Here is an 11,716-nt window from a genome sequence, read left to right as displayed (position 1 = left end):
TATCGGAGACCAGGAGGTCGGGCAGGCCATGAGTGGCGAAAAGTCGCCGTAGTACCTTAATGACTGCCTCTGCCGTGGTTGAAGTCATTAGGACTACTTCTAGCCATTTGGAGTATGCATCCACAACTATAAGAAAGGTCTGACCTTGGACTGGCCCTGCGAAATCAATGTGTATTCGCGACCAGGGTGCTTTAGGCTTCTCCCATTCTGTGGCTGGTGCTTCAGGGGGTGCTGGTCTAGATTCTTGGCACGGATCACAAGTGGCCACCCATTCCTCTATCTCTTTGTCCATGTTTGGCCACCAAACGTAACTTCTTGCTAACGCCTTCATTCTAACGATCCCCGGATGCCCAACATGTAACGCTTCTAACACATTTCTTCGTAACGCATAAGGAATAACAACTCGATCCCCCCACAATAAACAACCTTGTAACACTGAAAGTTCATCCCGTTTTGCCCAAAACAGTTTGAATTCCGGGCCCACGTTTCCCTTCGGCCAACCCCTCCAAACCCAGGTTTGAACTTGCTTTATTACATTGTCCCTAGAAGAGAATCTGGCAACGTCGCAGGAAGAAACCGGTCCTGAGTCCAAACAGTCAATTAACAGAACCGGTACCTCGGGAGTGGGGTCTGGCAAAAGATCCGGGAGTGGGCAACGGCTGAGTGCATCTGCATGTTCTAGAGTGGAGCCCGGTCGATGTATCAGCTTGTATGAGTACGCAGCCAGGAAAACAGTCCACCTGGTCATGCATGGAGAAAGGGAGACTGGTGTGGGGCGGTTTCCCGCCAAAAGTCCCAACAGCGGTTTATGATCTGTAATTAGTTCGAAATTGCGGCCGTAGAGGTATTTGTGGAAACGTTTAACTCCAGCCACAGCAGCTAACGCTTCCCTGTCCACCTGGCTGTAATTCCTCTCGGCCGACGAAAGAGTCCTGGAGTAGAAGGCGATGGGTGCTTCGTTCCCGTTTGGCATCCTGTGGCTGAGGACTGCGCCGACGCCGAATGGGGATGCATTGCAGGTCAATACCAGTGGTAGCGTCTGGCTGTATTGCACTAGCAGCGAGTCGGTGGTGAGCAGGCGCTTGACTGCGGCAAAGGCTGCTGCTTCGGATTGTCCCCACTTCCATGTTGCGTTCTTTTGGAGTAGTCGATGTAATGGCTCAGCAACGGTCGCCTTCTGTCTCAGAAAAACGCTGTAGAAGTTAAGTAGTCCGAGGAAGGCCTGCAACTCGGTCTGATTTCGTGGTGTGGGGGCGTCCTGGATCACCTTAATTTTCTTTGAAGTGGGGTGTATTCCCTGACCATCGATTCTATATCCCAGGAATTCTACACTAGGCACGTTAATTTGGCATTTCTCTTTTTTGAGGCGGAGACCCTTCTCTCTGATTCTGGCCAAAACAGTTCTGACTCTTTTTAATAGTTGCTCCTCATTTGCAGCGGACACCAAGATGTCGTCGAAATAGGGGACGACTCCCAGTATCCCTTGCAAAAGCCATTCCATGACGCTCTGGAACAGACCTGGGGCAATACTCACACCGAATTGTAGCCGGTTGCATTTGAATGCTCCTCTGTGCGTCACTATAGTTTGGGCCTCCGCTGTGGCGCTATCCACGGGCAATTGCTGGTAAGCTTGTGCCATGTCTAGTTTAGCAAATATCTTTCCTGGCCCCAACGAGTGCAATAAGTGTTGTACTACTGGCACAGGATATGCGCTTTGTTGTAGCGCGACATTAATTGTGCATTTATAGTCCGCGCAGATGCGGACTGACCCGTCTGGTTTAACTGGGGTCACAATGGGAGTTTCCCAGCGCGTGTGATCCACCGGCTCAAGGATTCCTTGCTCTACTAATTTATCGATCTCTTTATCAATTTTTGGGCGGAGTGCAAAAGGCACTCGTCTCGGTTTAAGTCGGATTGGCGCCACTTTTGGGTCTAAATTGAATGAGATAGGTTTACCCACATACTTACCAAGACCGGGGCTGAACACATCCTCGAACTCCTTAAAAATCTGTTCAGCGCTGCTGTTCTCCACGGTATTGATTCCGGTGACTTCTAACCCCAGGGCTTCAAACCAATCTAGTCCTAGAAGGTTCTGTAACGGTGCGCTGGCGATGGTCACGGGCAGCTGGGCTACGATGTCCTTGAAACGAATGTGGAACGTGCCTTGGCCCACGATGGGGACTCGGTTCCCCTGGTAGTCTCGTAGCAGGATGTCTGGTGCACGTAGTTGGCTCTTTTTGAGGCTAGGGATAGCCTGTTTCATGGATGCCCATGAGATGATCGTCAGGGACGATCCTGTGTCAACTTCCAGCTCGCAAGGAGAGCCCTCCAAGAGGACAGTGACTTTCAGCTTTTTAGGCCGCTTGGTGTGGACCTGGCTTATTGTGGTGAGACACGTTCGCAATTCCTCTCTCTGGGTCAACTCTATCTCAGCATCTGTATCCTGAAAATACTCTCGTTGAGCGTCTTGGTAGAACGCTCTCTCGGCTCTTTGTGTATGATCTCTCTGGGAATACGCCCTTTCAGCTCTTTGGGAGTTGTCTCTCTGGGTAAACACTTGTGGATTTCTCTCTGGGCGCCCTTTTTGATTTCGCCAAGCCCCTGGGTTGGGCTTCTGTTGGTGGTATGTAGGCGGCTGCCGTGAGGCAGGGACTTCGCTCCGGCACACTCGTGCGATGTGCCCCAGTTTGTCACAATGTGAACAAACAACGTTCCTGAACCGACAGGTAGACTGGGGGTGGTTTCCTCCGCAGCTTGCGCAGGGTGGCAAACGGAATCCGGATCTCCCCCCAGGCGTCACGTGACTGCTTCGCATCAGGTGACTTTCCTCGAACTCGGGATCCTCGAAGTCTGGATGTGTGTCCTCGTAGTGGACTCTGGTGTGTCTTGGCGCTGGCTGGCTTGTGTTGAACCCGCGTTGTATGGTTTCCGCTGATCTTTCAGCTGATTCTGAAGCTCTTGCCTCGTTGAGTGCAATCTGCAGGCTTAAATTGGTTTTGGCTAACAGCCGTTTCTGTAGGGAAATGTCTCTCAACCCGCATATGAGTCGATCCAGAATTTGCTCATCCAGGTCTCTGAATCCACAATGTGTGGCTGCTTTTCGTAGAGCTGCAACGTACTGGTTGATAGATTCTCCCGCCTTCTGGTTCCTCGTGTTGAATCCTTGGTGACAAACGTGGCGGGAAGGTTTTGGCGCGTAATGGGTTTGCAGCATCTGTTGCAACGCCGTCCATGTTACCGCCTGAATGGGGGTTGGTTCTGAGAGGTCCCTGGCCGTTTCGAAAACTTCTCGGCCGCAGTAGCTCAGGAATATATTTTTCTTTCGAGAGTCCGGTATTCCTGTGTATTCGTTTGCTTCGAGAAAACACTCGAACCTGAGCATGTATTATTCCCAATGATCAGCGATTGGGTCGAATGGAGCTGGAGGAGTGTGCATCGCCATTTTCTCTCGTTTGAATTTGCCGCACTGCGGTGTCCTGAGATGGCTGCCGGAATTTCTGCCAAATTCCTGGGCTGGATTAAATCCGGAGATTCTGAAGTAGCGTTCTTCGTCCTATCTGTCTCTCGATCCCACCTTCGTCGCCAATGTTAGATCAGGGCAACGAGAGAACAGACTGCGGACACGAAGTGACTTAACAGCTCTTTATTAGTAGTAGTAGTGATCCAGCTTGCTCTGTGGCTGGAGGGTTCCCCTTTTATAGGACCCGGGTACGCCTCTCGACCAATCAGAACGATACCTGTTTCCCGCTGTAGCAGCGGACCAGAGAGGAGACTTGCTACGATATATGTTAATATCTAACAGCAGCTGCTTGGATGATTCCTAATTTGCTTGGGAAATCCTGGGCTCAGGCCCTTCCTCAGACTTTGGAGTTTCATGGGTGGTTTGGAAGCAGTTGTCACCTCTCAGCTTAATCTACTCCTTAATGTTTATTTATTTTATTTATTTCTTGGATTTCTAAACCGCCCCCTCTCCCAAAAAGGGACTCGGGGCGGTGTACAGTCAAATGCAGATAAAAATACAATAATATAAAACAGTTAAATACATTTGGATGGAGGAGATAAGGCTGTACAAGAAATAAATATACTATAAAAACCCTAAAAACATCCCCAATTAAAATACCCAAACCCAATTAAGATATATCCCCGGGAGGTAAAACTAAGAGAGTGCCAGGCCAGCTGATTGAAATAGGTGAGTCTTTAATTTTTGACGGAAGGAACGGAGGTCTGTGGTAGTTCGAATATCAGGGGGGAGGTCATTCCAGAGGGTTGGGCCCATCACAGAGAAGGACCTACTCCTAGGTGTCGCCCGCTGGCATTGCCTAGCGGACGGCACCAGAAGGAGTCCCTCCCTGTGTGAGCGGATAGGTCGCAGGGACGTGTGTGGTAGGATGCGATCCTGCAGATAACTAGGTCCTATGCCATGGAGCGCTTTAAAGATGGTAATCAATACCTTGAAACGCACCCGAAAGGCCACAGGTAGCCAGTGCAGCTCGCGCAGGAGAGGTGTTACGTGGGAGTAACGTGTACTCCCCATGATAACCCGCGCGGCTGCGTTCTGAACTAACTGCACTCTCCGGATGCGTCCCAAGGGAAGCCCCATGTAGAGGGCATTGCAGTAGTCCAGGCGAGACGTCACCAGTGCATGAGTGACCGTGAGCAGGGCACTCCGGTACAGTAGGGGGCGCAATTGGCGCACCAGGCAAACCTGGTGGAACGCCCCCCTTGCCACGGCTGCCACATGGTCCTCCATTGACAGCCGGGCATCAAGGAGGACGCCCAAATTGCGCGCCCGCTCCACAGGGGACAGTTGTTCGCCCCCTATGGCCAGCGATGGTGTCAGCTGGCTGAACCGAGGTGCCGGTACCCACAGCCACTCGGTCTTGGAGGGGTTGAGTTTGAGTCTGTTGTCCCCCATCCAGACCCCGACGGCTTCCAAACACCGGGACATCACTTCGACAGCCTCGTTGGGGTGGTTTGGGGTTGAAATGTACAGCTGAGTATCATCAGCGTACAGGTGGTAATCAACCCCAAAACCATGGATGATCTCACCCAGCGGCTTCACATATGCGTTGAACAGGAGAGGCAAGAGGACCGACCCCTGTGGCACTCCACAAGTGAGTGGCCTCAGGGATGACCTCTGCCCCCCTGTCAACACGCATTGCTTCCGGTCGGAGAGGTAGGAGCCGAACCACCGCAAAACGGTGCCTCTGACTCCCATCCCCTCCAACCGGCACAATAGGATACCATGGTCGATGGTATCAAAAGCCGCCGAGAGGTCTAATAGGACCAGGATAGAGGAACAACCCCTATCTCTGGCCCTCCAGAGATCATCAACCAACGCGACCAAGGCTGTCTCTGTGCTGTGCCCGGGTCGGAAGCCGGACTGGCGTGGGTCTAGATAGTCGGATTCATCCAGGTGTCGTGGGAACTGCTGTGCCACCACATTCTCAACAACCTTCGCCAAAAAGGGGAGGTTGGAGACTGGACGGTAATTAGCTAGCTCCATTGGGTCGAGCGAAGGTCTCTTGAGCAAGGGTCTCACCACCGCCTCTTTCAAGGCGGTTGGTAAGTATCCCTCACCCAATGAGGCGTTCACCAGGCCCAGAAGCCAGCCTCGTGTCACCTCCCAGGCTGCCAGTACCAGCCAGGAGGGGCACGGGTCCATTGAACATGTGGTGGGCTGCAGCCGTCCATGCAACCTGTCCAAATCCTCGGGGGCAACAGAGTCAAACTCCTCCCAGAATGGTCTCTCAAGACTCGCTGTTGACGGCTCGTCTGGTCCACTGACGGAGGTCCATCCGCTCCGGATCTGATCAATTTTGTCCTGGAGATATTCCCCAAACTCCTCTGCTCTTCCCTGTAAGGGTGTCTCCCGCGTCCCCTGCGATAAAAGGGAGCGGGTCACCCGAAACAGGGCGGCAGGGCGGTTATCTGCGGACGCAATAAGGGCGGCACAATATCTACGCTTGGCCGCTCTTATTGCCACAAGGTAAGTCCGCAAATAGGCTCTTACCTGTGTTCAGTCAGATTCGGAGCGTGAGGACCTCCACCTGCTCTCTAGACGTCTCCTGTGGCGCTTCATCACCCTTAGCTCCTCAGTGAACCAAGGAGCCCGGGTGGGTCGATGCCGCAGGAGAGGTCGCAAAGGCGCAACCCGGTCCAAGGCCCCAGTCGTCGCCCTATTCCAGGCAGTCACTAGGTCCTCGGAGCGGGAGCGGGACAGGGCTACAGGTATTGGCCCAAGCTCCGTCTGGAATCTGTCCGATTCCATCAGGTGCCTGGGGCGGTACCAGCTTGTAGAGTCTGGTTCTGCCTCCTCGCGGTGGGGGATGTGCTGTAGATTGTGTTAGCATAAAAAAGGTGATCCTGCTGGAAGTGCCTTCTAAGCACATCCTGTGAAGAGAGGTGAATGCCTACAGAAGCCACAATGTGTCTCCAGAAATGAGGGATGATGTACATGCATGTGCATTGCAAACTCAAGCAGGACATAGAACTACCCCCGTTAGGAAAATGCAGAAGGAAGTGTATATTGTTACTTAAGAGTGATTTACATTACGGTATGAGTCCTTTCCTTTCCTTCCAGGTCTTTGATTTTTATCTTCTATATGCTGTTTCTCCTTTCCTTGTTTCCCAATGTCTTCTGCATTGATTCTTTCTATGCCAGTACTCGTGACTCTACCTAAAGCTTGGGCTTGCCTTAGCTGTCCCTGTCCTCCTTACCTTTTGCCCCTTGTTCCAGATCTCTCTCTTGTAGGCGGCCTTTGCCACCACTGGGGGATACTGGGGTCAGACTAATGACTAGCTTATTTCTTTGGACGCTCTCATCCCTTGGGCCATAACTCAGGGAAGGAAGAATGGTCTGAAACTGCTGCTGATCTCTGCTGTCATTGACCCCTCTGTGCGTGGATGGCTTGCTGCCTTGTCAAGCTAAAGCTGAGCCCATTATTTCCATGACCCTGACCTGTCTCTTGTCCCTATCTCTTCCACTACCATTGCACCACCTTTGCTACAAGTAATTCCTGCCATTGCAGCCATCCCTTCCTGTATCTCTTCTAGCCAACCTCTATTTCTGTCAAAGGACCCCTTCTACAGACCTCTGATAGCTTAGGAGTCACTCTGTCACCATCTAAAGACCCTCTTAATGACCTGCATTACATGACCCAGTAGCTGAAAGTCATATCCTCCAGACTACTTGGCATATTTGGGCAGTCTGACATTTCTCAGCCTCTGTCATGACACTGAACTGGCTGCCACAACCTCTCCATGTCTACAAGGCATACAGACATGGCAATTCATTGGGCACAATTTCTTGTCTCCTTTTTTTTACTTTCTGCAGGGGTCTTATGTTGTTGGGACGGAATACTTGCAACACAGCCACACGTTTAAAGCCATTTCATTCCTCCAAATTCCTTCCATAAGAGCAGAATCTGTGCACTTTTCCTCAGTCTTGCATGCACACATTGGGCATTAGCACATTCAGAAATAACTTTGGGATGATTTCTTTGCATTCCTAATTGGCAGGACTGGATGTTTGCAAGATCAGGTAAATCCATATGATTATGAGGCTCAAGGAGCTTAAAGTAAAAGATTGGAACTGTAAAAGCTTGATTATGGTATGTCAAGTTATTAATCAATTAAAAAGATATCAGTATCATGACAACAGTTCCAAGAGGGCTGAAATTTGGCTTACACTGTAAACATTCCATACCATTGTATATTTTTCTTATAATTCACATTCAACATGCTTAGGGGAAAAGTATTATAAAGCCGTAGCTGTTTGGAAGCCTAAATGCATTATCTTATTGCTGTTCCTGATTCAAAACATAATCAACTATTTCTGGAGCTATTTCTTTCAATGGCTTCATGACTATGGACTCTTAAAATATATGTCAGAAAAAAACCCTGAAAATAATTTTGAAAAATTGCATGTTGAATTGTTCACAGCAGCATATTTCTTGTGAAATAGAATGATAAGAAGGAACCACTGGGATCTTTTCTCTTGGCTGGTATGTTCAGAGACACATTAATGCTTATAGGAATATTTTACCATGGTAAACGTAGCATACTCATCATCAGATTGTGTCTACACAGCCAGGCAATGGCTTTCACATTCATTTGTCCCTTGTTCATAATCTAGAAAAAGGCCTGGGTAGAAAATGCTTGGATATCAGACAGCTGTATAAAAATGAAGAGAAGTATAGATAGTCCTCAGATGGCAGCCATTCGTTTAGCAGCTGCTCAAAGTTATAATGACAATAAAAAAGCTGACTTATGACCGGTTCTTACACTTGTGATTGTCACAGCATCCTCATGGTCATGTGATCAAAACTCAGGTGCTTGGCAACCAGCATGCCTTGTCAATGGTTGCAGTATCCAGGAGTCATATGATCGCCATATGTATCCTTCCCAGCAGGCTTCTGACAAGCAAAACCAATGGGGGAAGTTGGATTTGCTTAACGGCTATGTGATTTACGTAATAACTGCAGTGAATTACTTAACATCCATGGCCAGAAAGGTTATAAAATCAGGTGCTACTCACTTAACGATGGCTTTGTTCAGCAGTGGAAATTCTGTCCCAATTATAGTTGTAAGATTTGGATCCCAATCTCCATTGCAGATCGGAGATGAACATGCCTATCTTCATTGCAGAACAATTGAAAATGTTGCCTTTACATTTCTGTTTTTTAAGTGGCTTTTTCTTAATAACTAGTTTTAGCTACAACTTGGAAAACATTTATAGTACTTGGTTAATTTATTATATGTCTGTCCTGTATTAACTCTGAAAGATGAAGGAAACTCTTCAGGATGAAGTGTTTTCCCCAATTCCTTGCAAGAACATGTGAAATAAATTGGTTAAGAGAGAGTGATTGGTGTCGAGTACTATCCACTATCTGTTAAAACACGCTGGCATAAAATGTGCTGCCCTGATTGCTAAGCCCAATTCTGTGACAGTAACAAAGCTGAAGACTGGTACAATCATTAGTGTTTTAATGTTAAACAGGTTACGGGAAAAGATTGGTTGATTCCACTGGCATTGTTTCTTCCTGTATGAAGCATGGAAATTCAACCACCAGCCACTTTCCTTAATGTGGGATGGATAGGGTTAGGAAAGTGTAGGTGTGCACTTGGGATTGCATGTTTGGCAACTTGTTGAAAATGAAGATCACATGACCACAGCAGCAACACAGCAATCGAGCAGTAGCCAGTGACACTGAAGCAGCCTCTACTTACCCAAATTTCATTCCATTGGGAGTCATGGATCCCAGATTTGTAAGTCAGGCCATTTGACCTGTTGGTTCAAAAATCAGTGTTCTCTAATACACCATTTTGCCCAGTTGAAGATCATAACAAGAGTTTTCGTAGCATGAAGATGGTGATGCAAAATTCTCTGTTGTAGAATTGGCAGAAAACCTACAATGAAACCAAGGTTGACACAATCAGGAAGATCCAATAGGCAGACCTCACTGCTTTCCTGATTTCAATTGACCTACTGTTTGAGACAAGCCTAGCATTATGTCAAGAAAGCTAGAGAGGTTATCTCTCTTTGGCAGCCAAAGCCAAAATGGTCATAGAAAGTGGTTTTCATGATATTGAACAGAGGACACGCACCTGCAGCAGGCTATAATTCAACTAGAGCTAAGGAGGTCTCCTGAATAACCATGTCAATAACCTGATCTCCAGTGACATGGATCTCATTTATGTAAAAACTATGTCGAGAAATATATTTCTCTTCATCTGTGGTACAGAGATGAAACAAAAGCCACATCATGGGAAGATAACATTTAAAAACTTTTTTTGTAGGGTACATTTCCTACTTTGGTTTGGTAGCTGAGCTCAGTGGTTTAATCTCAGATGATTCCACCTTTTAGAGCAATAATGGTAGAATGGTACATTAATCATACTGAACATATAAAAGGGAAGCTTATGCCAGAGTGAAAGTAAAGATATGATTTCATCACAGAAACTTCAGACATAAAACCAGCAGGATTTCTTTTAATAAAATTGAGACAAAGCAAAGCGAAAAGTAACAATGTGATTCACAATGAACAGTAGTCAAAACCAAGCAGCAACTATTAGCTTCTCAGTGCAAGTGTGTGTGATTTTTGAAATAACCACATATTGTGCTATAGCATTTATTTATTTTAAAAATGTACTAGCTCATAATCCAGTAGCCTTTTTAACCTGGTAGCATCCTAGGACAAAAATTTGAACCAATTTGGGGAATAGTAAAGTTTAGAAAAAGTGCACAAAAGTCTACAACAGGCAGTCCGGCAGTGGTTTGGGGATGTAGTTTTAAGGTATCTCAGGTATATGTGACAGGAAAGGAGGTGATCACCCGGAAAGAAATCTCAAAATGCAGACAGCACTTTGTCCATGTATTTTTTTTTTAAGCATGCAATTATAAGTCTGTGGTTCGTCACACAAACACTACTGCCATCGTGTGGTGAGTCAAAACAATATCCTTTGTATGGGAATGGTACAACAGAATGGGATTTTTATTTGAGAATAAGACAAAAGAAACTTTTTATTTTTGTTTCCAGTTTCTATAGGCACAACAACAACAAAAAATAGTCTTGATAAACACTAGATTTCAGCTTCATACTGAAAAGTTTTGCCTTACAAAAGTTAATCAATTTAATTAAAACTTTAGGTCAGTGAAAAAAAATTAAAGGAGTGAAACATATTAATTATTAAGAACATTTCTGTCTGTCTCTTTCTGCTTTTTGTCTAAGATTTTAAAGCATTTAAAGACCAACTATAGTTTTTACATTTACCAGAGTTCTTTTACAATGCCTCAAATAAAGACCATGTGTTTAGCTTGAAATACTTGTGTTCAAATTGTACAGTATAGCAAGGAATCCAAGTAATTGTGTGATATGTATTTCATCTAACTACCAAAACACAGTTATTACAATGAACCAGAATGAACTGTGGCCAGGAGGAGGTTTATTTGGTAATTTTTTTATTCACATATACGTATGGAAAAGGAGAGAAAATCAGTACAGAATACTAAGAAAATGAGAAGCATGACTGGGTAGCAGACAATCTTGGTAGTGTTTAAGTTAGGATCTTGGAAAGAAAAGGATACAGAAGGAAAAGGAAAACAAAATGAAAGTACTGGGGAAGTAAGACAATTGCAGGAAGAGATCGTATGAATCCCATATGACAAAGTAGTACAGGGTAGATTATTCTCCCAATAGAACGAGTGGAAAGTATTCCTAAGGAGTGGCTATGGAGATTCTCAGTCATCCAGATCATGATTGTCCCAAAGATGGTTTTTCAAAAAGCAACTAGATTTTGTTTTTTCTTGAAGACATTTTGCTTCTCATCCAAGAAGCTTCTTCAGTTCTTGAAGTAGCTTCTTGGATAAAAAACAAAATGTCTTCAAGGAAAAACAAAGTCCAGTTGCCTTTAGAAAAACCACCTTTGGATATTCCTAAGGAGGAATGATGCAGAAGCTGCATAGAATAAAGTAAAAATAATTATGTTTCAAATTACCACAGAAATCTCAAGGAGTTGTGCTAATGGAAAATATATACAAATGATTGGCGGGGTTATGAAGTGAATAACAATTCGGTAAGTATGTGAGTCTCCAATATGAAAACCATGCTTCTTTTATCTCAGACGTAGAGGTAGAATCTGTTTCATAGTGCTGGTAAAATGACTGTGGTACAATCTGTGATAATTGAGCTTAGTATTTCCAATTGTTAATAAC

This window comes from Natrix helvetica (assembly GCF_964273705.1).
Source record: "Natrix helvetica genome assembly, chromosome: 6".
In the NCBI taxonomy this organism is placed as follows: Eukaryota; Metazoa; Chordata; class Lepidosauria; order Squamata; family Natricidae; genus Natrix; species Natrix helvetica.
The sequence above is the reverse complement of the archived record's forward strand: the minus strand, read 5'-3'. Positions refer to the sequence as shown.